This window comes from Sorex fumeus, unplaced genomic scaffold (assembly GCF_029834395.1).
Source record: "Sorex fumeus unplaced genomic scaffold, SorFum_2.1 ptg000262l, whole genome shotgun sequence".
NCBI classification, from domain to species: Eukaryota; Metazoa; Chordata; class Mammalia; order Eulipotyphla; family Soricidae; genus Sorex; species Sorex fumeus.
The window spans coordinates 296,826-321,962 of record NW_026606319.1 but is presented as its reverse complement, the minus strand read 5'-3'; the positions used below and the strand labels follow the sequence as shown (position 1 = coordinate 321,962).

At 52.4% G+C, this 25,137-nt stretch overlaps 1 pseudogene; it reads left to right on the top strand.

Moving 5' to 3' along the window:
- LOC130018336 (vacuolar protein sorting-associated protein 33A-like) overlaps positions 1–23,120 on the top strand; it is a 67,084-nt pseudogene extending 43,964 nt beyond the window's left edge.
- Positions 23,121–25,137: the final 2,017 nt, after the last annotated feature.

Sequence of the window (25,137 nt, the reverse complement as noted above, 5' to 3'; positions counted from 1 at the left end):
GTGTGTGTGTGTGTGTGTGTGTGTGTGTGTGTGTGTGTGTTTGTTTGTTTGTGTCTTGGGCTTTTTAGTATTCAGCTGTGCTGAGACCTTCACCTGGTGGCCCTCAGGGGACCACGTGGAATGCTGGGGATTGAACCTGGGTTGGGCACATACAAAGCAAAACACCTAAAGTATCTGGTTGTTTTTGTTTTTGTTTTCTTTTTTGGCTTTTTGGGTCACACCTGGTGATGCTCAGAGGTTACTCCTAGCTCTGCACTCAGGAATTACTCCTGGCGGAGCTTGGGGGACTACATGGGATTCCGGGGATTGAACCTGGGTCAGCCACGTGCAAGGCAAACGCCCTCCCCACTGTCCCATCACTCCGGCGCTGGACCTTGATGAACTGGGCCTTTCCATTGAGACAGTACTGACGGGGTCCCGTCAGGACCTGAAACTGAGCCCTGAAGGAGCCATTCAGAACCCTGCGGGAGGTTTCCAAGGGAATCGTCCTTGCCGGGGCAGCATGGGCCCAGCACACGCAGCATCACATTCTATCTGTGTGTGGTCGAGAACATGTGTACACACGTGTGTCCACAGCCATGCACACACCCCAGTATACACACATGGGCTTCTGTCATGTGCAGACTCATACGTGTCCTTGGACATGCAAGCAAATACATACATACTTGCACAACTCACTCGTGTTTGCCAGGCAGATACACACTGGGCATTGATAGCTGAGTTTGGGGTGGATTATTTTTGTTTTCTGGGTTTTTTTGTTCTTGTTGTAGTTCTTGTTGTTTTTTGTCTTTTTGGGTCACAGCTGGGGACATTCAGGGGTCACTCCTGGCTCTGCACTCAGGAATTGCTACTGATGGTGCATCCCCTATGGGATGCTGGGGATCAAAGGCGGGTCAGCCTTGTGCAAGACAAACACCCTCCCCGCTGGGCTATTGCTCTGGCCCTGGGGTGTGTGTGTGTGTGTGTGTATATATATATATATTTTTTTTGGTGGTGGTGGTGGGGGACTAGTGCCATGCCTGTCAGTCCTTGGAGGCGACTCCTGGCTTTGTGCTCAGGATATTCCTGTTAGTGCCGGGATTCAGACCGGGGCCAAGTGGCGTTACTCAGTGCTCTCTCTCTCCCAGCCCCCAGATGATCACCATGTTTATTGGGGCTCCCCCCAAACTCGGTGGTACTCCTGGCTCAGGGTCTAACCGTCTGGCTGTTCTCGGACACCTGGACCCTGTGCCAGCCCTTCAGCCCCCAATATCTATGTTCTAAGTGCAAGTTCATTTTCATGAACATTGTGTGTGTGTGCTGTTGAGCAGAGCAGAGTCGCCATGTGTGTGCGGGTATGTTTGTTTGTGTGCGTTGTGTGTGTGTGTGTGTGTGTGCGCGCATGTGTGCGCGTGTGTGCTGGGGGCAGGCAGGGGGCCTGTGGCTGATGATGGCCCCCGGATCCCCGCAGGGGGAGAAGGTGGACGTGAGCCGCAGCCAGCCCCAGGCTCTGCAGGCCGAGCACGCCAAGTCCACCACGGAGAGCCAGGCGCAGCACGAGGAGGCGCTGCAGGCCCTGCAGAAGCTGCTGCTGCAGGCGAAGCTGCAGGCGGTGCAGGCGGAGAACGGGAGCCTGCTGCGGGAGGTGGCCGAGCTGAAGACGCAAGTCGACGAGGCCAAGGTGTGTGGGCGCAGGGCGGCCGTCTCGGGGTCGGGCTCTGTTGGGGGCCTCGGCCTGCAGCCTCAGACACTTCCTCCACCCGTTGGCGCCTGTGAGAGCCGGAAGGGTGTTGCTCCCGGGGCGCCCGGCAGAGCACATAGAAGCCCAGGGACCCCAGCTTGGGTTGTCCGTTTTGTTTTTAGCTTGCTCAGTAAGTTCAGGCCTTCGTGTTTTCACTTGATTGCTCAAAGGCATTTTTTAGTGTATCAGAGAAATGTTAAGGTTCGAAGCTCAGTGGGGAGAAATAGAGCGGCTGGAACTAGTGCAGTGAGAGGGCGCTTGCTGTGCACGTGACCCACCGGGGGATCCCCAGCATCCCCCAGGGTCCCCCAAGCACCCAGGAGGAAGCCGTGACCTCTGCCGGGTGTGAACCCCAAAACAAGAAGGAAAATAATGTATACACACATATATGTGTGTACATACATAACATGTACATATGTGTACATCTTTATATCCATATAATAAGTGTATTTTAATTCATATGTACATATTTTGATACATTTTTAGTTTTCCACGCTTGGTCCCATGTATAGTTTATACATATATGTGCTTGTATGTATATGTGTGTGTATACATATCTATAAGCCAATGGAAAGAAAACGGAAGCGAGCTTACATCAGAAGAAACCAGGGCTGCTGAGTGGCGGCCATGGCCCGCGTGTGTGTTGGTGCCCGGCCTCTTTCCACCACGCACCAGAGCCAGGGCTATGTCTCCTCTCTGGACCACCTGCACGGCCCAGTTCTGTGGCCAGCAGCCTCGTGTGCATGCTCAGGTCAGTCCCATTCCGGTAACCTGACCGTCAGCGGTCAGCTGCCCAGCGCACGCCAGTAGCCTGCTGCGGCTCATGGCTGTGGAGCTGGACAGAGAAGATAGCCCTTGCTGCAGAAAGTTCTGGAAAGTACATGGCGGTTAAACTATGGTGTGCATTGAGACTCAGAAACGAAGACGCACAACCCGTTGCTGACGGGCAGGGAGAGCAGGTGAGGGAGACCCTGGCCCGTGTGCGGCCACTCCTCCTGGAGCCCCTGGGCCCCTCCCAAATTACTGCAAACACTGCCTCCCATTGCTCATCGATTTGCTCGAGCGGGCCCACTAATGTCTCCATTTTGAGACTTGTTGTTACTGTGTTTGGCAAGCATAACCTGTTGGCTTCAGTCTCCAAAGCTTGGTGGATTAGTCTGGATTTTCTATAAAGTGTATAACTTTTGGGACTAAGTCCATTTCCTGCCTCTGTTTGTCCCTGTGAAAATCGTTTGGCAAGTAGTGGTTGCTTTTCCCTTCCCCTCCTGCACAAAGTTCAAAAACAAAATACTTTTTGTAGTTCTTTGAATTGTACTGAAAACTAGTTTTTGAATGCATCCCTTCTATGACAGAGTGATGGATTTTATAATAGAAGAATTGAAGTGGGGGGAAAAATCTTATGCCCCAATGTCAAGATCCAACTGTCCAAACTTCCGGGGAGCTGTCAGGAATAATTTCAGATGGCATTTCAAAAATAAAATTGGCTGCTAGTAGAATGGGTAGGGTGCAGCCTTGTACTCGGCCAACCCAGGGTTGATCCCCAGCATCCCGTATGGTCCTCCGGCCCTGCCAGCAGTGATCCCTGAGCACAGAACACTGAGCGAGACCCGAACATCACCAGGTGTGGGGCCCCCATCCACAAAATAGGCAGGTAGTTATGTTGACCCTAAGAAGCTAACTGTGTCAGAGCCTCTCCATCCTGCATGTGTGTGTGCGTGTGTGTGTGAGTGCGTGCGCGCGCGTATACACGCGTGTGCAGGTAAGACTACTCTGCCATTTTCATTTCTGGTGTTTAGGCCACATTAAGTGCTTGGCTTGCTTGTGCCTGCTTGATCTCATTCTTGTTTCCATTCTTCCCCGCTTTTGTTTCTGTAGTCATTAACTTACCCAATAACATCAGAGGAAATTGAGCTGATGTCGGAGGATCGCAGGGCCCTGAGGTCAGAGAATCAATTGCTGGCGAAGGAGAAGCTCTCTCTGAAGTCAGAGAGAGGGTCATTGCTACTGAAGCAAACAGAAGCGGAGGCCAAAAACTCTTCGCTGCGGGAAGAGCAGGGGAAGCTCTGGCTGTTGAGCCAAGCGATTCAATTAGAAAAAGAGAAGGTCATCGAGGCCAGGCGGGCCGCAGAGAAGCTCTGGCAGGAGGAGCGGCTCCGCCAAGAAGCCCTCGAGGCGGAGAAAGAGAAAGTGCTGGAATTGGGCAGGGCGGTGCAGGAGGAGCTCCGGAGGGTGCGCACAGAGAACGACGCACTACAGGTCGCCAAGGTGGGGCTGCAAGCCCTGGTGGAGGAGCTGCAGATGAGCAAGAGCGGCCTGGTGGCCGAGTGTAAGAAGGGCCTGGAGGAGAGGGGCCAGCTGGAGGAGCATGTCAAGAAGCTGGTTCTGGAGAAATTCAACGTTAATACTTTTGGATTTTCTTATCACAAAAAAATTAAATGAAGGACCTCAACCATCAGAAGTTTATCATCCAGTTTGAATCTATTTTTGTTCACTTGAATGTTTTCTAGTTCTGTCAAAAGTGATAAATAATGTACCATCCAGGCTACATGTATAATAAGAACTTCTATAATTATATGTATGATTTTGATGTATTTTCCTCTGGAGATTATCAACTGTCTGACAAGTGAAAGATCTGTATCAATTGAAATTTTTAGTAATAACCATTATTGAATTTGTTTCACAAACTATGTAAAGCAGTATTAAAACTTGAGCGAACAAGTGTCCTATATCTACTTTAATAAAATTATTTCTTTTTTGCCAGTGATAACTGATTATTTTTAGGTTTATTTAGAAAAGATTTTTGGCTAGCAATGAAGAACTATAGAGTCAAATGAGTCAAACAGTTTCTACAATGGAATTCTGATACACCAATTTCTTTTTGTTTCTTTATGTTTGTGCCACCCCTGGTGATGTCTTAGGGCTTATTTATGGCTCTGCACTCAGGAATCATTCCTGGCAGTGCTTGGGCAAACTATATGGAATGTCAGGGATTGAAGCCAGATTGGCCACCTGCAAAGCAAATGCCCTACCAGCTGCACTATTGCTCTGGACCTGTAAACCATTTTCTTAAAAGTGTTTATCTTGGGCTAAAGAGATAGTGCAGTGAGTAGGGTACTTGCATGTGGCCAATCTGGGTTTAATCGCAGGAATCCCATCCAGTCATCTGTGCCCTGGCAGGAGCAATCTCTAAGTGCAGAGGCAGGAGTAAACCCTAAGAAGCACTGGGTTGGGAGTATGGTGCCGCCAGCAGGTCAGTCTGTACCTGTGAGTCGAGTGCATCAGCAGCCTGATGGCGCCTTCAGACGTCCAGGTACCCCCAAATTGCTGCCGTGCGATTGGCCAGACCCCAAAAGGTTGGGGCAGAGTTGACCAAGAAAGTAAACAGGAAAAAGTTAGGTATGTGGGAGATACACCCACACCACCTCCAGTTCAGCTATATAATTAGAGGCATGGCCTCTCTGGTCCCTGATCGAGCTGTTTAACGGCCATGATCTCAGAGACTCAGAAACAAATCTCGAAACTCAGCAACTTTTGGCAGAAATGCATCCAGCTCGCACAATAGGTTACTGTTGCCGGGCCACCCCAGGGGGGAAAGGGTGCTGTCCCTCCGCCTGCTCCCCCTTGGGGGCTCAGTGGCCACCATCCGCCAGAGGTCATTGGACAGTCAGGTTTGGGCCCACAGTGATGAGACATGTGGGGCCTCATGGGATGGGGGTGGAGCCAGCCTTTTCCTCCCCGTCTCAATGTGACCCCAAGTCGCCGCCCATGAACGGCCTCTCTGGCTCCTGATTAAGGTGCTTAATGACTATGATCCCAGAGACTCAGACACAAATCTCGGAATCCAGTGGCTTTTGGCAGAAATGCATCTGAACCCTGCAGTAGGTTACTGTCGCTGGGCCATTCCAGGGAGGAAAGGGTGCTGTCCCTCCACCTGCTCCCCCTTGGTGGCTCGGTGGCCGCCATCCTCCAGAAGCCATTGGACAGCCATTGGCTGTGGGATTTGTAGACAGGACTGACAGACATAACAGAAGGACCCAGAGACCCCCGGGAGTTCCTCTCAGGACTCAGGACTCCTTAGCTGGCATTCCAGAAACAAACGGAATCAATTCCTAGGACACAGCAGGGGATAGTTGACCCACTTGTTCGCATCAAGATGTAACAAACGTCAAGTTCTGGTGACTGCTGTCTAGTGGATTAGAGGTTCTTCAATTTAAATTTCATATTGAAACCCCTCAAACTTTTAAAGTCACAGACAAGAAACTACAAGAAAGTAAATCTTGGGGGCCAGAGTGATAGTACAGTGGGAAGGGCATTTGCCTTGCACACGGCCTACGTGAGTTCAATCTCCAGGATCCCATAGGGTCACTGTCATTGTCACTGTCCTCCCGTTGTTCATCGATTAGCTCGAGTGGGCCAAAAAAAAAAAAAAAAGATAACCTGTTCTTCCCTCCTTCCCCTCCCTTTCCCTTTCTTCCCTGTTTCCTCCCTCCCTCCTTCGTATCCTTAGCCTCCCTCCTCCCTTGCTTACGTCCTTCTTCCTCGCCAAGCCATGCTCTCGGCTCTGGGGTCCTCCCGCCCAGCAGTAGTGGGTCTTTTCAGCTTGTGGACCGATCTCAGGCTCGCCCAGTGGTGCTGCAGTTCCAACTCGGGCCTGGTGTGTACTCCAGCCCTTTGTGCCGTCTCCCCGCCCCTGGAAAGTCAGTCTTTCTCATAGGCTTTCTTATTTTCTGGTCGCTCCAAATTTAGGTCTAGAAAACGCCTCTGTTTGAGCCGTTTTCAGTAACCACTAGACAGTCATCACCAGAACTGATGGCGCCAAGGCCTTGGCTTTCAGAGCTTCAGGCAATCACGCTCACCTCACGCCTCTGTTCTTTGGGGTTGTGTTGGGTCATGGGCTTCTCATACGTGTTTTCTGTTTTGTTTTCCCCTTCCTGTTTCTGTTCGTCCCCTTGGTCCATTCACTCCATCCTTGTGACTCTGGTAGGCCGATAGCCTGGCCAAGGAGCTGCAGGGGAAGGAGCTAGCGCTTCGTAGTCTTCAGGAGAACTTGAACGAAGCCGGCCGAGTGAAGGAGGCTTTGGAGAAAGAGCTTCGGAGTTTGGTGAGTACCAGGGGAGTCGGACGCTGATCTTCACCTTGCTGAGGGAAAAGCGAAGCCTCCTCAGGCGAGCTCGGCCCTATCGCCTCTGAGGCTCACGAGCGTGTCAGCTAGAAAGCCCCAGGGGCTGCGTGAGCCCCCATTGGGGCAGCAAAGGTAGGTGCGCTGCTCTGTCCCCTCTGTGCCCTCCGCCTCTGCCTGATCAGTGAGTGGCCAGCGATGCTCCCGGAGTGCTGGGCTCCTTCCTCCCCTCAGCAGCGCCTCAGGCTCCTCTCCCGTGCCCCCTGCTCCCTCGGCTCTGTCTCCCCTGCCAGCCGGGAGCACTGGGGGCTCACAGCAAGGGGAGGGGGTGAGAGACATGTGCTGGTAAGGCCGGTTTTCTGGAACCTTCCAGACACCTTCCTGCACTGGATCAAAGTGTGTTTTCTGGTTTTCTTTTTAGGATTTGTGTGTGTGTGTGTGTGTGTGTGTGTGTGTTTGTTTGTTTGTGTCTTGGGCTTTTTAGTATTCAGCTGTGCTGAGACCTTCACCTGGTGGCCCTCAGGGGACCACGTGGAATGCTGGGGATTGAACCTGGGTTGGGCACATACAAAGCAAAACACCTAAAGTATCTGGTTGTTTTTGTTTTTGTTTTCTTTTTTGGCTTTTTGGGTCACACCTGGTGATGCTCAGAGGTTACTCCTAGCTCTGCACTCAGGAATTACTCCTGGCGGAGCTTGGGGGACTACATGGGATTCCGGGGATTGAACCTGGGTCAGCCACGTGCAAGGCAAACGCCCTCCCCACTGTCCCATCACTCCGGCGCTGGACCTTGATGAACTGGGCCTTTCCATTGAGACAGTACTGATGGGGTCCCGTCAGGACCTGAAACTGAGCCCTGAAGGAGCCATTCAGAACCCTGCGGGAGGTTTCCAAGGGAATCGTCCTTGCCGGGGCAGCATGGGCCCAGCACACGCAGCATCACATTCTATCTGTGTGTGGTCGAGAACATGTGTACACACGTGTGTCCACAGCCATGCACACACCCCAGTATACACACATGGGCTTCTGTCATGTGCAGACTCATACGTGTCCTTGGACATGCAAGCAAATACATACATACTTGCACAACTCACTCGTGTTTGCCAGGCAGATACACACTGGGCATTGATAGCTGAGTTTGGGGTGGATTATTTTTGTTTTCTGGGTTTTTTTGTTCTTGTTGTAGTTCTTGTTGTTTTTTGTCTTTTTGGGTCACAGCTGGGGACATTCAGGGGTCACTCCTGGCTCTGCACTCAGGAATTGCTACTGATGGTGCATCCCCTATGGGATGCTGGGGATCAAAGGCGGGTCAGCCTTGTGCAAGACAAACACCCTCCCCGCTGGGCTATTGCTCTGGCCCTGGGGTGTGTGTGTGTGTGTGTGTATATATATATATATTTTTTTTGGTGGTGGTGGTGGGGGACTAGTGCCATGCCTGTCAGTCCTTGGAGGCGACTCCTGGCTTTGTGCTCAGGATATTCCTGTTAGTGCCGGGATTCAGACCGGGGCCAAGTGGCGTTACTCAGTGCTCTCTCTCTCCCAGCCCCCAGATGATCACCATGTTTATTGGGGCTCCCCCCAAACTCGGTGGTACTCCTGGCTCAGGGTCTAACCGTCTGGCTGTTCTCGGACACCTGGACCCTGTGCCAGCCCTTCAGCCCCCAATATCTATGTTCTAAGTGCAAGTTCATTTTCATGAACATTGTGTGTGTGTGCTGTTGAGCAGAGCAGAGTCGCCATGTGTGTGCGGGTATGTTTGTTTGTGTGCGTTGTGTGTGTGTGTGTGTGTGTGCGCGCATGTGTGCGCGTGTGTGCTGGGGGCAGGCAGGGGGCCTGTGGCTGATGATGGCCCCCGGATCCCCGCAGGGGGAGAAGGTGGACGTGAGCCGCAGCCAGCCCCAGGCTCTGCAGGCCGAGCACGCCAAGTCCACCACGGAGAGCCAGGCGCAGCACGAGGAGGCGCTGCAGGCCCTGCAGAAGCTGCTGCTGCAGGCGAAGCTGCAGGCGGTGCAGGCGGAGAACGGGAGCCTGCTGCGGGAGGTGGCCGAGCTGAAGACGCAAGTCGACGAGGCCAAGGTGTGTGGGCGCAGGGCGGCCGTCTCGGGGTCGGGCTCTGTTGGGGGCCTCGGCCTGCAGCCTCAGACACTTCCTCCACCCGTTGGCGCCTGTGAGAGCCGGAAGGGTGTTGCTCCCGGGGCGCCCGGCAGAGCACATAGAAGCCCAGGGACCCCAGCTTGGGTTGTCCGTTTTGTTTTTAGCTTGCTCAGTAAGTTCAGGCCTTCGTGTTTTCACTTGATTGCTCAAAGGCATTTTTTAGTGTATCAGAGAAATGTTAAGGTTCGAAGCTCAGTGGGGAGAAATAGAGCGGCTGGAACTAGTGCAGTGAGAGGGCGCTTGCTGTGCACGTGACCCACCGGGGGATCCCCAGCATCCCCCAGGGTCCCCCAAGCACCCAGGAGGAAGCCGTGACCTCTGCCGGGTGTGAACCCCAAAACAAGAAGGAAAATAATGTATACACACATATATGTGTGTACATACATAACATGTACATATGTGTACATCTTTATATCCATATAATAAGTGTATTTTAATTCATATGTACATATTTTGATACATTTTTAGTTTTCCACGCTTGGTCCCATGTATAGTTTATACATATATGTGCTTGTATGTATATGTGTGTGTATACATATCTATAAGCCAATGGAAAGAAAACGGAAGCGAGCTTACATCAGAAGAAACCAGGGCTGCTGAGTGGCGGCCATGGCCCGCGTGTGTGTTGGTGCCCGGCCTCTTTCCACCACGCACCAGAGCCAGGGCTACGTCTCCTCTCTGGACCACCTGCACGGCCCAGTTCTGTGGCCAGCAGCCTCGTGTGCATGCTCAGGTCAGTCCCATTCCGGTAACCTGACCGTCAGCGGTCAGCTGCCCAGCGCACGCCAGTAGCCTGCTGCGGCTCATGGCTGTGGAGCTGGACAGAGAAGATAGCCCTTGCTGCAGAAAGTTCTGGAAAGTACATGGCAGTTAAACTATGGTGTGCATTGAGACTCAGAAACGAAGACGCACAACCCGTTGCTGACGGGCAGGGAGAGCAGGTGAGGGAGACCCTGGCCCGTGTGCGGCCACTCCTCCTGGAGCCCCTGGGCCCCTCCCAAATTACTGCAAACACTGCCTCCCATTGCTCATCGATTTGCTCGAGCGGGCCCACTAATGTCTCCATTTTGAGACTTGTTGTTACTGTGTTTGGCAAGCATAACCTGTTGGCTTCAGTCTCCAAAGCTTGGTGGATTAGTCTGGATTTTCTATAAAGTGTATAACTTTTGGGACTAAGTCCATTTCCTGCCTCTGTTTGTCCCTGTGAAAATCGTTTGGCAAGTAGTGGTTGCTTTTCCCTTCCCCTCCTGCACAAAGTTCAAAAACAAAATACTTTTTGTAGTTCTTTGAATTGTACTGAAAACTAGTTTTTGAATGCATCCCTTCTATGACAGAGTGATGGATTTTATAATAGAAGAATTGAAGTGGGGGGAAAAATCTTATGCCCCAATGTCAAGATCCAACTGTCCAAACTTCCGGGGAGCTGTCAGGAATAATTTCAGATGGCATTTCAAAAATAAAATTGGCTGCTAGTAGAATGGGTAGGGTGCAGCCTTGTACTCGGCCAACCCAGGGTTGATCCCCAGCATCCCGTATGGTCCTCCGGCCCTGCCAGCAGTGATCCCTGAGCACAGAACACTGAGCGAGACCCGAACATCACCAGGTGTGGGGCCCCCATCCACAAAATAGGCAGGTAGTTATGTTGACCCTAAGAAGCTAACTGTGTCAGAGCCTCTCCATCCTGCATGTGTGTGTGCGTGTGTGTGTGAGTGCGTGCGCGCGCGTATACACGCGTGTGCAGGTAAGACTACTCTGCCATTTTCATTTCTGGTGTTTAGGCCACATTAAGTGCTTGGCTTGCTTGTGCCTGCTTGATCTCATTCTTGTTTCCATTCTTCCCCGCTTTTGTTTCTGTAGTCATTAACTTACCCAATAACATCAGAGGAAATTGAGCTGATGTCGAAGGATCGCAGGGCCCTGAGGTCAGAGAATCAATTGCTGGCGAAGGAGAAGCTCTCTCTGAAGTCAGAGAGAGGGTCATTGCTACTGAAGCAAACAGAAGCGGAGGCCAAAAACTCTTCGCTGCGGGAAGAGCAGGGGAAGCTCTGGCTGTTGAGCCAAGCGATTCAATTAGAAAAAGAGAAGGTCATCGAGGCCAGGCGGGCCGCAGAGAAGCTCTGGCAGGAGGAGCGGCTCCGCCAAGAAGCCCTCGAGGCGGAGAAAGAGAAAGTGCTGGAATTGGGCAGGGCGGTGCAGGAGGAGCTCCGGAGGGTGCGCACAGAGAACGACGCACTACAGGTCGCCAAGGTGGGGCTGCAAGCCCTGGTGGAGGAGCTGCAGATGAGCAAGAGCGGCCTGGTGGCCGAGTGTAAGAAGGGCCTGGAGGAGAGGGGCCAGCTGGAGGAGCATGTCAAGAAGCTGGTTCTGGAGAAATTCAACGTTAATACTTTTGGATTTTCTTATCACAAAAAAATTAAATGAAGGACCTCAACCATCAGAAGTTTATCATCCAGTTTGAATCTATTTTTGTTCACTTGAATGTTTTCTAGTTCTGTCAAAAGTGATAAATAATGTACCATCCAGGCTACATGTATAATAAGAACTTCTATAATTATATGTATGATTTTGATGTATTTTCCTCTGGAGATTATCAACTGTCTGACAAGTGAAAGATCTGTATCAATTGAAATTTTTAGTAATAACCATTATTGAATTTGTTTCACAAACTATGTAAAGCAGTATTAAAACTTGAGCGAACAAGTGTCCTATATCTACTTTAATAAAATTATTTCTTTTTTGCCAGTGATAACTGATTATTTTTAGGTTTATTTAGAAAAGATTTTTGGCTAGCAATGAAGAACTATAGAGTCAAATGAGTCAAACAGTTTCTACAATGGAATTCTGATACACCAATTTCTTTTTGTTTCTTTATGTTTGTGCCACCCCTGGTGATGTCTTAGGGCTTATTTATGGCTCTGCACTCAGGAATCATTCCTGGCAGTGCTTGGGCAAACTATATGGAATGTCAGGGATTGAAGCCAGATTGGCCACCTGCAAAGCAAATGCCCTACCAGCTGCACTATTGCTCTGGACCTGTAAACCATTTTCTTAAAAGTGTTTATCTTGGGCTAAAGAGATAGTGCAGTGAGTAGGGTACTTGCATGTGGCCAATCTGGGTTTAATCGCAGGAATCCCATCCAGTCATCTGTGCCCTGGCAGGAGCAATCTCTAAGTGCAGAGGCAGGAGTAAACCCTAAGAAGCACTGGGTTGGGAGTATGGTGCCGCCAGCAGGTCAGTCTGTACCTGTGAGTCGAGTGCATCAGCAGCCTGATGGCGCCTTCAGACGTCCAGGTACCCCCAAATTGCTGCCGTGCGATTGGCCAGACCCCAAAAGGTTGGGGCAGAGTTGACCAAGAAAGTAAACAGGAAAAAGTTAGGTATGTGGGAGATACACCCACACCACCTCCAGTTCAGCTATATAATTAGAGGCATGGCCTCTCTGGTCCCTGATCGAGCTGTTTAACGGCCATGATCTCAGAGACTCAGAAACAAATCTCGAAACTCAGCAACTTTTGGCAGAAATGCATCCAGCTCGCACAATAGGTTACTGTTGCCGGGCCACCCCAGGGGGGAAAGGGTGCTGTCCCTCCGCCTGCTCCCCCTTGGGGGCTCAGTGGCCACCATCCGCCAGAGGTCATTGGACAGTCAGGTTTGGGCCCACAGTGATGAGACATGTGGGGCCTCATGGGATGGGGGTGGAGCCAGCCTTTTCCTCCCCGTCTCAATGTGACCCCAAGTCGCCGCCCATGAACGGCCTCTCTGGCTCCTGATTAAGGTGCTTAATGACTATGATCCCAGAGACTCAGACACAAATCTCGGAATCCAGTGGCTTTTGGCAGAAATGCATCTGAACCCTGCAGTAGGTTACTGTCGCTGGGCCATTCCAGGGAGGAAAGGGTGCTGTCCCTCCACCTGCTCCCCCTTGGTGGCTCGGTGGCCGCCATCCTCCAGAAGCCATTGGACAGCCATTGGCTGTGGGATTTGTAGACAGGACTGACAGACATAACAGAAGGACCCAGAGACCCCCGGGAGTTCCTCTCAGGACTCAGGACTCCTTAGCTGGCATTCCAGAAACAAACGGAATCAATTCCTAGGACACAGCAGGGGATAGTTGACCCACTTGTTCGCATCAAGATGTAACAAACGTCAAGTTCTGGTGACTGCTGTCTAGTGGATTAGAGGTTCTTCAATTTAAATTTCATATTGAAACCCCTCAAACTTTTAAAGTCACAGACAAGAAACTACAAGAAAGTAAATCTTGGGGGCCAGAGTGATAGTACAGTGGGAAGGGCATTTGCCTTGCACACGGCCTACGTGAGTTCAATCTCCAGGATCCCATAGGGTCACTGTCATTGTCACTGTCCTCCCGTTGTTCATCGATTAGCTCGAGTGGGCCAAAAAAAAAAAAAAAAGATAACCTTTTCTTCCCTCCCTCCCCCCCTTTCCCTTTCTTCCCTGTTTCCTCCCTCCCTCCTTCGTATCCTTAGCCTCCCTCCTCCCTTGCTTACTTCCTTCTTCCTCAACAAGCCATGGTCTGGGCTCTGGGGTCCTCCCGCCCAGCAGTAGTGGGTCTTTCCAGCTTGTGGACCGATCTCAGGCTCGCCCAGCGAGTCCCCACGGGGTGAGTGGCGCCCAGCGGGGCCCGGAACCACTGTGGCAGGTTTGTGTGGCGTTTCGCGCTGTGCTCTGCCACTGAGGCCAACCCCTCCCTGCCCCCCCCCCCCCCCCGCGTGGCTCAACGAGGTTTCTCCCTCCAGGCTGTGCAGACAGCGGGAGATGCCAGGCAGTTCATGGAGCAAATGACCCAAGAGAAGACAGAGACCCTGGCCTCCCTGGAGGACGCCAGGAACACCAATGCGAAGTTGCAGAGTGAGGTGGGTGATGGTGGTGACCAGGGCTGTGTAGGCCCGGCCTCAGCCTTGAGAGAAACCATATCCTGGGCCAGAGCGATAGCACAGCAGGGAGGGCGTTTGACTCACACACGGCAGACCCAGGTTCAATCCCCGGCATCCCATATGATCCCCTGAGCACCGCCAGGTGTAATTCCTTGAGTGCAGAGCTAGGAGGAATCCCTGTGCATTGCTGGGTGTGACCCAAAAAGAAAAGAAAGAAAAACCATATCCTTAGTCACTCAGCGAATACACTCAGGGCTTGGGAGGAGCATTCTTCATTCCGAGTCCTCTTTGTCTCTGTCAGGAGCCTCTAGTGTCCGTTCTTTTTCGGTCTTTTAAGCCACCACCAACAGTGCTCAGGGTCTGCTTCCTACAGACGGGGCTTCCTGCACGGGTGCGCTGCAGGACGCCCCTGAGCCGCGTGTCTCCGGCCCTTTGCTATTCAAACTTGCGTCTTCACGTCTGATTTGTGTCGCCATCCATGCCACTGGAAAACAGAAGCATTTGACCAGGTTTCTTTTCTCTTGGTCTCGAAGTCGGATCCCTTAAAGAAAACAACTTGAAGAATGTGGAAGAGCTGAAGAAATCGAAAGAGCGTCTGACTGTAGAGAATCAAGAGATGGAAGAATTCAAGAAAGAAATGTAAGTTTATGTCCTATGAGAGAAATTGCTTAATTAAATCACTTCAGTTTGGACCGGAGCCATAGTCCAGCCGGTAGGGCGTTTGCCTTGCAAGTGGCTGACCCAGGTTCAATCCCTGGCATCCCATGTGGTCCCCCGAGCACCCCCAGGATGGATTCCTGATTGCAGAGCCAGGAGTAACCCCTGAGCATCGCTGGGTGTGACCCAAAAAAGCGAAAAAAAAACACTTTATTTTAGGCAGCAAAAGTGAAAGCAATTGCTGGGTTTTTTTGTTTGTTTTTTTTGGGGGGGACACACCCAGTAGTGCTCAGGGACCATTCCTGGCCGGCTCGGGGACCATAGGGGGTGCCAGGGGTCCAACGCGCGTTTGCAGCCTGCAAGGCAAGACCCTGCCTGCCCTACTGCCACTCCAGCTCCAATGCTGCTTTTTAAAAATATATATGGGAGGTTCGTAAAGTGGAATGGACAGTTCCCATCCCCCCACACCTGTGGGGGCGCTGACAGCCTTCCCTGTGGGCGTTCAAGAGCAGAGCTCCATGCGAAGTAGAGACACGAATGTGGCTGAGGGGATGACTGGTGGCCTTGGGGACCCAAAGATCCTTCTGGAACTGCAAGTGGATCGGGAGTCACTGTGTGGCTCCCACGGGAGACTGAGCAGTCTCCCCAAAGCAGGCACCGCCTGCAACCAGGTTTGCTGGTGACCATTTGCTAAGTGAAAGCTGCTCATTTGTCAGGAGATGGAGATAGGGAGAGAGAAAGGGAGGGAGGGAGATTTTTCATCCATAATTAAAATTAAATCTCCCAGCTCCTAAATGACTAATTAGCTCAGGCCTGAAATACCTCCCCCCCATCACTAAATAAATAGCTCTGAAACATGCCTCATTTAATCATTGAGAGCATTTTGATGTGGATTTGACCCCCTAAATCTTTATGGGGTCACCCTAGTGTGCAAAGTATGGGGGATGGGAATTAACAAATCAAGAGAACTGAAAGGGGCCGAACGAACGCCACCACCCATTAGACTCTGCAGGTTAAAAATAGTTGTGTTCAGGCATGACAGATGGATCCAGCCCTCGGTGACTGGATCGGCACACAGTCAGCGTGACAGCTCGCATGGGGTTCAGCCAACACAGTCTCACCGTCACCGCAACCTTTTATGGCATAAACCAGAAACGCAACCCTCATATGAAGTATTTGTAACATCCTTGTAAGAACAGTAGTTTGGGAGGAGTGGGGCCAAGACACACGACAGTGAGTAAGGCACTTGCCTTGCGTGCGGCCACCCTGGGCCTGACCCCTAGCACAGCTGTGTGTATGCCACTCCCACCCCCAATAGTTTGGGATGTGTATTTTGAAATAACCAATAATGGGAGGCTGTTTGAATTTATTTACACTGTTCACATTGGATCTGCGTGCATTGGCCTTGCAGGGTCTCTCTTTTAAATCATTGTTTTATTTTACTTTTTTTTGGGGGGGGGGTGGCTACACTTGGCTGTGCTCAGGGCTTACTCCTGGCTCTGCGCTCAGGTTTCACTCCTGGTGGGGTTGCGGGGGGTCCTCTCTGGTGCCAGGGATGGAACCCAGGTCTGCTGTGTGCAAGGCCAACACCCTCCCCGCTGTGCTCTGGCCCAGGCTCCTGGAGGTACTTTTCCCGACTCCACCCTGGCACCCACCTGCTGGGGAGTGAGCTGACCGCCTTTCCTTCAGGCGTTTCACCTGAGTCAGGTGCAGTCTGGCCAGTGGACAGACAGTGGCAAATAGGACAGTTTATTTTTGCCGAAAGAAAAAAAATTCTCCTGGCGTGCAGAATATCCCCATTTTCAGCATGGAGCGTTCCTGAGCTCCACAGACCCAGACAGGCCCAGCGCCAGCCCCCGCCACGGCCCCTCTCGAGCAGTAGGGATGCTCTCCAGGCGGGGTGCACGAGTGAAGGGTGTCACTCGCTTAAAAAGGCGTCACGCTGTGGGCCATGTGGGACTCAGCGGCCCAACCCCACCGCTGATATGATGGATGCCATCAGGCATGTGACCGCATCGGTTTCTGCTGGCCGGGCTGCCTATTTCCATGGTAACGCTGGCTGCGCTGTCCTTGCAGAGAAATCTACTCGGTTGCTTAAGGATTGTTTTACCTAGGCCGCAAAGCTAGGAGGCCAGGGCTACCGTCTCCCTTCTTCTTTTTAAGTTAAGAAATACTCAAATTTGGGGGTGGAGCGATAGTACAGTACAGGGGAAAGTGTGTGCCATGCATGCGGCCAACCCGGGTTCCATCCTTGCACCCCACATGGTCCCCCAAGCATCACGGCGAGTGACCCCTGAGTGCAGAGCCAGGAGGAGGAAGCCTGGTGCATCACCTGGAGTGGCCCTCAAGAAAAAGAACAAACTAACCCTCAGATTCACGCCTCTTTAAAGTGCCCCTCCCCCTCCCCAGAACCCTGAGCTGCAGAAACAACCTTCACCCCTTCACCCCATTGGCTTTGCCGTGGGGCCCCAGGGCATGTGTTTGACACAAATGGGCTTAATTTATTGGAAAAGAGCCTCTTGTAAGCAGCAATGGGGGAAGTGCGAGACATTCCTGAGTTTGTTCCCGGCACCTTGGGGTCAGGGAACATGGACCGTGGGGGTGGAAGTACCGATAACCCCGCCCACCGCCCCACGTGGTTTGATGTCTGGCATTGCAATCTACAAATTCATCTGCTCTTGAAACAGCCCCTGCGCTAAAACACTGCCAGGCAAAGCCTTTGGACAATTGTACTGGAAGAGCAGAGGAGAGGAGAGTCAGCACAAAGGATGCCTAGGACGGGAATAAAAGTCTAAACGTGGGGCAGAACCCATGGCACTGCGGGGAGGGCCCAGCCTTGCCTGAGGCTGACCTGGGCTCAATCACCGGCGTCCCAGGTGGTCCCTAAGCACTGGCAGGAGTAAGCCCTGAGCACAACTAGGTAGGACCCATAAACAGAAGCAAAAAAAATTTATAAGTCAACCATTATTTAGCAATACACACTTTTGAACCCAGTGGCAGCAGTAGAATCTGCAGTTTTATTACTTCAGGTAGAAGACCGTACGACCCACTAAAAGCGACGACCAAAAATTCTGCAGTGACCAGATCTGGAAGGGGAAGAAAATAACCACTTTTCTGTCACAAATTTTTCTTTCTTTTTTTTTAATGACATGCTAGGGGTTGGAATGATAGTACAACGTACAACGGCTAGGGCGTTTGCACATTCAATCCCCAGCATCCCATATGGTCCCCCATGCACCAGCAGGAGTAATTCCTAAGTGCAGAGCCAGGCGTAACCCCTGAGCTTCACCGGGTGTGAGTCAAAAAGCCAAAAATAAAATAAAATAAAAAAATGAGTAACGTGCTAGTGTTATTTTAATTAAAAACTACATATTCCCTTGCATGTAAAAGCATTGTTGTTGTTGTTTTTCACTTTCATCACTCTATGGGGCTGGAGTGATATCACAGCGGGAAGGCTCTTGCCTTGCTTTTTGTCTGACTCGGGTGTGATTCCCGCACTCCGTATGGTCCCCCGAGCACCGCCAGGAGCGCTCTCTGAGCACAGAGCCAGGAGTAAGCCCCGAACACCGCCAAATGTGCCACCAAACAAAAAGAACTATCTTGTTACAGATTCGTTTTCTGCATTTACTGTTACGACTCAGGAGAACAAAAACTTCAACCAGAGTACCAGGAGAAAAAGACATCGTTCCACAGGATGGAAAACATCTTGAACTGAGGTGGAGCAGAGAAGCCCAGAATTTGAACTTGCTGCAGAAATGCAAACGAAAGTCAGAATGAAAAGGACAAATAGGGGAGCTGCAGGATAGCACAGCGGGCAGGGAACTTGCCTTGTTGGAGGCCAACCCAGGGTCCATCCCCGGCATCCCAGGTGGATCCTCCCCCAGCCAGGAGTGATCCTTGAGCACAACGCCAGGAGTAAGCCCCTCACATCACCAGGTGTGGCCCCAAAACAAAAGAAAGAGGCAGATGGGCCTAAGCATATCTGAGCTTTGCTCTGACGTCTGGGACCGCAGGGAGCACAGGGTTTGCAGGAGGCAGAGTTCCCTCCCTCCACCCAGCCCCCAGCAAGGAGCCAGGATTATCCCCAAGGCCAGCCCACTGCCAGGCTGCTGAAGATGGAGGACACAAGGAAGGGAAATGCGTTTCCCATGAATTCTACTGTGCTGTAATTCCCTGTGACACAGCGCACCCGCCACCCCACCCCACTGTGAGTTCTGGTTGCGGGGGGACCCCCTCCTCTGTACTCTTGAGTGGCGGTTGTCGGGGTCTGTTGCACGTCCATGGTTGCCGCCCGTCTCAGCTCCTTCCATCTGCTCATCCTCCCAGCCCCCCAGAGCTGGTCCCAAATGGTCGGTTCATCCCTGGTGCTATTTGCAGGAGACAGCTCCCAAGTTGGGGGCACACAGACACCAGAGTCCCATCCTCCCCTGCGCTCCCCACAGCGCACATCCCCCCAGAATCATGACTGGTGCCCTGGCTTGAGGAGGCAACCGTCCGTCAGAAGGCGAAGCAGTTTTTTGTTCCATTTAGGTTTTGTTTTTTAAGACACTCGTCTTGGCATGCAACTTAGTGCTGGAGCGGTAGCACAGCGGGGTAGGGTGTTTGACTTGCACGCGGCCGACCCAGGTTCGATTCCCAGCATCCCTTATGGTCTCCTGAGCAACACCAGGAGTAATTCCTGAGTGCAGAGCCAGGAGTAACCCCTGTGCATCGCTGAGCGTGACCCCCAGTTAAAATAAATACATAAATAAATTTTAAAAAATAAATGACCCATTTAACCACTTGTCCATTTCCCTCTGCTGTCTCATCACCTCTGTTCCCCTTGCCCCCATATGTTCCAGGAATGTTTATGCAGCCATCCATGGAAAGTCACTCCTTCAGGGGCCGCAGAAGTCGTAGAACTGGTACTATCTTGTCTTGTACACAGCTGAGCTGGGTTCAATCCCTGGCACCCCATGTGGTACCCTGAGCCCAGAGCCAGGGTAAACCCTGAACATGGCCAGGTGTACACACATCCATCCCAAAGAAAAAAAAGTTCAGTGAATCAAAGGAACAAATGATGACTTTATTTTTTTTTTGTGGGAGTAAAAAATTTTAAAACTATTAAAAAATTTTAAAACAAATATTGAACTGATTTGAACCAGCGAGTCTGACACGAACATCCACAGCTGTCCTGGACCCCAGACATTAATGAGATCCCCCACTTCACACGCACCTCTGTCTCTCTCCAAATATGCATCCCAGGAGCCACACTTCTGTCCCCTCTCATGTCCTTTCCAGGCTGTGGCATTGCCCAGTCTTGACTGGCTGTCCGTCCCCGCCCTGTGCTCCCCCACACACGTCCTTTTGTGGTGTAAATGCTCACACACACACACACAGCCACACACGCACCCGTTGGGTTGTATCTGTTGTGTCTTTGCTCCTTCCCTGTCTTGCCGCCCTCTCTCCCCAGGCCAGGTCCTCCATCTCCTCTGCCAGCCAGCCCGGAGGAGAGTCTGGCCGAGGGTGTGAGGCCACATGCTCCGTGTGCCCCGAGCTCTCATCCTCTACCGGAAACCATGTTCACCTTTCTGTTCTGGCCCTTTGCGAATTGCCGTTTTGTTTAAGAGCAACTCACTTTGGTCCTCTCCAGAGTCTGGATGAAAATCATTCTCTGTTGGGTTAGTCGTAACAATCTTTGCCCCGTTCTGGCTCAGAAAGGTTTCAAAAACACATTCTCCAAACTTGCTGAAAGTTGCTGAAATGAGTGAGAACCAATGGATACTCCCAGCATAAAGCCGCTCTGCATGACATTCATATAATTGCTTTGCATGTGTGTGTGTTTTAATTGTTGTCATAGCTTGGTGATAATTTATTCAAGATATCGCACTTCAACCTGGGATTAGCTGTTTAAAAGAATTCTTTTGGGGGGTTGGGGGTGCAACCAGTCCTTCTTTTCTTTTTTCTTTGTGTTCTCCATCTCCCAAACTTCTTAACTTGTTTCTTTAAATTCACATGGACACAATGATATGCAGGTTCTGGCATGTACACATAGGCAAACTTTTTCTCCCTCACAGTCAGTAAAATTTCACTAAAATTTTGCACACGTAAAAGCCTGGGCCCCTCCCCCCACAATAGTCCTAGGAGCCGTTGAGCGTCCATTCTAGGGCAGTTGTGCACTGGCCTCTCTCTGGGTTGATTTCTGGCATTTTGAACACTTTGGTCTTTTAGAGAATCCGAGTTCATAAGAGACTCCGATGAAGAGAAAGCTTCCCTACAGAAATTCATCAGTATTATCAGTGCTTTGCTCAGGGAGAGGGACGCAGAGCTGGAGAAGCTGAGAAATGGGGGTCGAGTCCCGGCCCCGCCCACGTGGACCCGAGCCACGCCCATATCCGCCCAGGCCACGCCTACATGGGGCCGAGCCACGCCCATCTCTCTGAACCACGCCCACATTGGCCTGAGCCATGCCCACTCCGGCTTGAGCCACTCCCATGTCGGCCCAGGCCACGCCCACATGGGGGTCACAGCCACGGCCTCGTGGGCCTAAGCCACACCCCTGTGTTGCAGGTCTCCTTGCTCAGGGGAGAAAATGCCTCCGCCAAGTCCTTGCGTTCAGTTTTTCAGTCCCTGGAATCTGACAAGGTGAAGCTGGAGCTCAAGGTCAAAATCTTGGAGCTTCAACTCAAAGAGAACAAAAGGCAGCTCCAGAGCTGGGCAGGTAAAATGCTACCGCTGAGGGGTGCCTGCTCTCCGCCCTCCCCCACACCTCCGGGGGCACCAGCCCCCCTGCCCCGCCGCCCCTCCCCCAGCTGGCTGCACAGGAGGGTGAACTTGGGCACCTGCCTGGAGCATGGGCTCGCGGTAGCGTCCCTGGGTCCGCAACACTGGCGCCAAAATAAGAGCCCAAAACAAGGCGAAAAGCACTTTGGGGATGGGGGTTAGTTTGGTTTTGGGGTCACACCTTGCGGTGCTCAGAATTTACTGCTGGCTCTGCTCAGGGATCACCCTGCTCAGGGGACATTCAGGGGACCAGAGATCTAACCCCCTACCTCCTGAACTGTTGCTGCCCCAAAAAGGCACATTTTCAAAGACCTACACTCACTCTTTTTGTTTTCAACTGAAAGGTAATTCTGACTCTCAAGCAGATGAGGACGAAAGGGCCCAGGAGAATCAGGTAATATTTCTTTGCTGTGTTGCTTCCATGTTATGTTTTATTTTGGTTGTTAGTTTGGGGACCACACCCCGTGGTGCTCAGGGCTTACCCCAGGCTCTACACTCCGGAATCACTCCTGGTAAGGCTTGGGGAACCATGTGGGGTGCCGGGGATCCAACCCAGGTCAGTGGGGTACAAAGCAAATACCTATACTATTTTTCTGGCCCTTGTTGGGTTTTGTTGTTGTTTTTTTTGTTGTTTCAAAAGGTTGTTCACATTATTTGATTACATTCAATATTTCAACACCAATCCCACCACTATTACACCGTCTCACCACGCTTATTTCAAATTTCCCCACCACCATTCAAGCCTGCCTGCCAGAGGCAGGTGCTAGATCATTTATTTTCTATTGCCTATTATGAATATCATGAGAGGCCTTCTGAAATTCTAAAATTGTAAATGGTTAGGGTCCAGAGACATCTCTGTAGGGAGCTAATCTATTTTGAGATTCCTTTGGGCGGCTCAGGATCAAGGCTGTTGATGGCCTGAGATGGTGCCTGGAGGCAGATCAGGGGCGTGACAGCCAGGACCCCAAGTGGGCTGGGAGAGGGTGGCCCTTGTGTTTTCATGACGCTTCACTTTTGACTAAGACATTCAGCATTTAAAACATTAGCCAGTCCAGGCCTCCTTGGGAACCAGCGCCCCGGGATGGGCCCGAAGAATAGCCCGACCGGGCTGCCGAGTTAAGGGCCGGGGCGCAGCCCCCCTCCCCGCGCCTCGGGGCGGGGGGGCGGGGGCTCCCGCTCCATCTGCTCATTCCCACGTGCCCTCCCAGGCCAGCCGAGTGACCGCCGCGTGCCTGGGGCGAGCGGGCACGGGCGGGCGAGCCCCCCAGCTTCAGCCCCGAGGAGGGGTGGGGGGTGGCCGGCGGCGCCCGTGAGTCACGCCTCATGCTGAGGTGGAGGGTGTCCGGGGACTTCTCCGGGCCGGGCAGGGGCACAGGAGGGCCCCAGAGGCTGCTTGCCCCCGCCCCGACTTTTCCTGATTTCAGGACACTTCGCCCTCGCCCTCCAGTTCCCAGGTGGAGCTCCGAGTTCCAAAACTTGGCGCCCCAGGAGGGAGTCACCCCCACTGCTCTGCAGGAGGGAACTTTGACCCAGTGGCTGCTGGGGTGGGGAGTGGGGGCTTTGGACCCTCCTGGAGAAATTGCAGAAAGCCCAGATCCCCCCCAACACCGCCCTCCCCACCCCCCCACCCCCTTCGCTCCCCACCCGCAGTCCCTGCTCCGGGAAGACCAGAAAGGATTTTTCTGGGGTCTTGTCGGGAAACCACGCGGTCCCTTTGGTGCCCAATCGCGGGGCATCGCAGGGCCTCGCGGGGGCTCAGCGCGGCCCTTTGTGCAAGTGCAGGCGGGGCAGCGCGAGGACGCGCAGGGCTGACCTGTGCCGCGCGCGGGGACAGAGCTCAGCCCGGAGGGAGTCTGGGAGTTCGGCCGGCTGCGTGCTGAGAGTAGCGAGCTCCGGCTAGTGCCCGGCCCGCTAAAACATTGTTTCCCTTTGGCCATCTCGCTCCCCGCCCACCCCGCCCCAGGGCTCCAAGGGCGCAGAGGGTGCGCCCGCCTCTCTCGGGCTCTTTCAGACTGTTTTCCTTTCTCCTGCAGTTTGGTGTTTTTTTGTTGTTTTGTTTTGTTGTTTTGTTTTTCTTCGGCTTTTGTCTCCTCTCCCCTTGCCCACCCCACTCTTCTCATCTCTCTCTCTTTGTATTGCGGACGGGGCACACCTGGAGCACAGGTACTGCTCCTGGCTCCGCTCACTACGGACCCCTGGCGGTGATGGGGGGAACTACTGCGGTGCCGGGGTGGAACCTGCCTCCCCCGCCCCATGCAAACCCCAGGGGGCCGACCCTCCCAGCCCTCACTTATTTCCTTGAAGTTCCTTTCATTGGATCACCTTGAGATGCACCATTGCAAAGCTGTTCAAGATCTGGTTTCAGTCACGCCATGTTCCCGCCCCTATCCCTCCACCAGCGTATATTTCCCACCCAGTTCCCTCCCGCCACCCCTCCACCCTGCCTTAGAGGCAGGCACCTTTCTTCTTTCTCTCTCCTTTGGGGCGTGATAGTTTGCAATACAGGCACAGAGAGGTCATCGTGTTCTGTTCCTTACGGGACTTTCAGCACTCAGATCTTACCCAGTGATCGTTTCTTCCTGTCACTGTCCTTATGATCCCTTCTCTCTCCCAACTGCCTTCTCCCCAGCGCTTGGGGCAGGCCTCCAACCACGGACCAACCAATAAATTGTTGTTTCTTATGGAGACATTGAGTCCTTGTAAGATGTTGTGATAGGTTCAGCCTCCTGTGTTTGTTTTGTTAACCGAGATTGGTTCCTTCTCCAATCTGGTGTGCTACTACTGGTTTATCAGTGTTTTAGAGTTTGAGATGTCAGAAAGTTAAGTCTTTTTGTCGGGAAGGTACTATTGGAGTTGATGTTTTGTCTGGGTGGCAGCTTTGGAGTGTGGATGTCCAAAAGCTGCTGGGGCTTCTGGAAGTACAAGGACATGGGGGAGGGGGGAGGTAGCCCATCCCAACTCTGAAAAAGCCTGGAGATTTCAGTCACAAATCCTGTATACCTGAGTTTGCATCCATTTAATTTCTCCACGGGGTCCATCCCAAGAAGATGGAGTCTTGCCCATGGGGGCCCTGGCAGCAATTTCGGACTGTGGGAGCGCGTGGCTGTGGGGGGCTGTTTGGGCAGGCACTGCTCAGCCCTCATTTCTTTTCTCTTAATGACCTACACGAGTACTTCTGAAGTTGTGGCTTTTATAGCGAACAAGCTTTGTCTCTGTTCAGGGTGAAGTATGAACTAATGCAGTCCCTCTGATATTTTATCCTGTTTTTCCATGTCCTCGGTTTAGGCTCTGATTTGGCAAAAATGTCATCACTCTTGGTAATAAGCCTCCTGTCTGTGTCCCCGCTGCGGCTGCCGTGGCACCAGGAGAAAAATCAGCTGCCTGAGGCCCGGATTCCGTGGGCTTGTGTGTTTGCTGTGTCTGAGAACATCTTGTGCCTGGAACCGGAGTCGCGTCCCAGGCCAGCTGCGGTGCCCGTGGTGAGCTCTGCCAGAGGCCTCGTTTCAGCAGTGTGACACTTCTGGGTGTGAGCGAAGGCCCATGCCGGAGTCAGCGTGTGCTTTGCGGTTCTCTGTCTCCTGAGTGGTTTCGGAGGGAAAAGGGACCTTTTCCAGTGTGTCCTGTTACTGCTTTGTGATGGTGTAACTCCTCCTCTCCCCGTCGCCTCCCACCGTGTCTCCGTGTGAGTCCAGCTGGCACCACCAGCATCGGCCTCGCAGCCAGAACACGTAACTGCCTGATTGCGTGCTCCCAGGCGCAGCTTGGACTCGGAGGTCCAGAGGTTCATCCTGTCCGCGCGAAGCGTTTGTCTGTGGATGACAATGCAGAC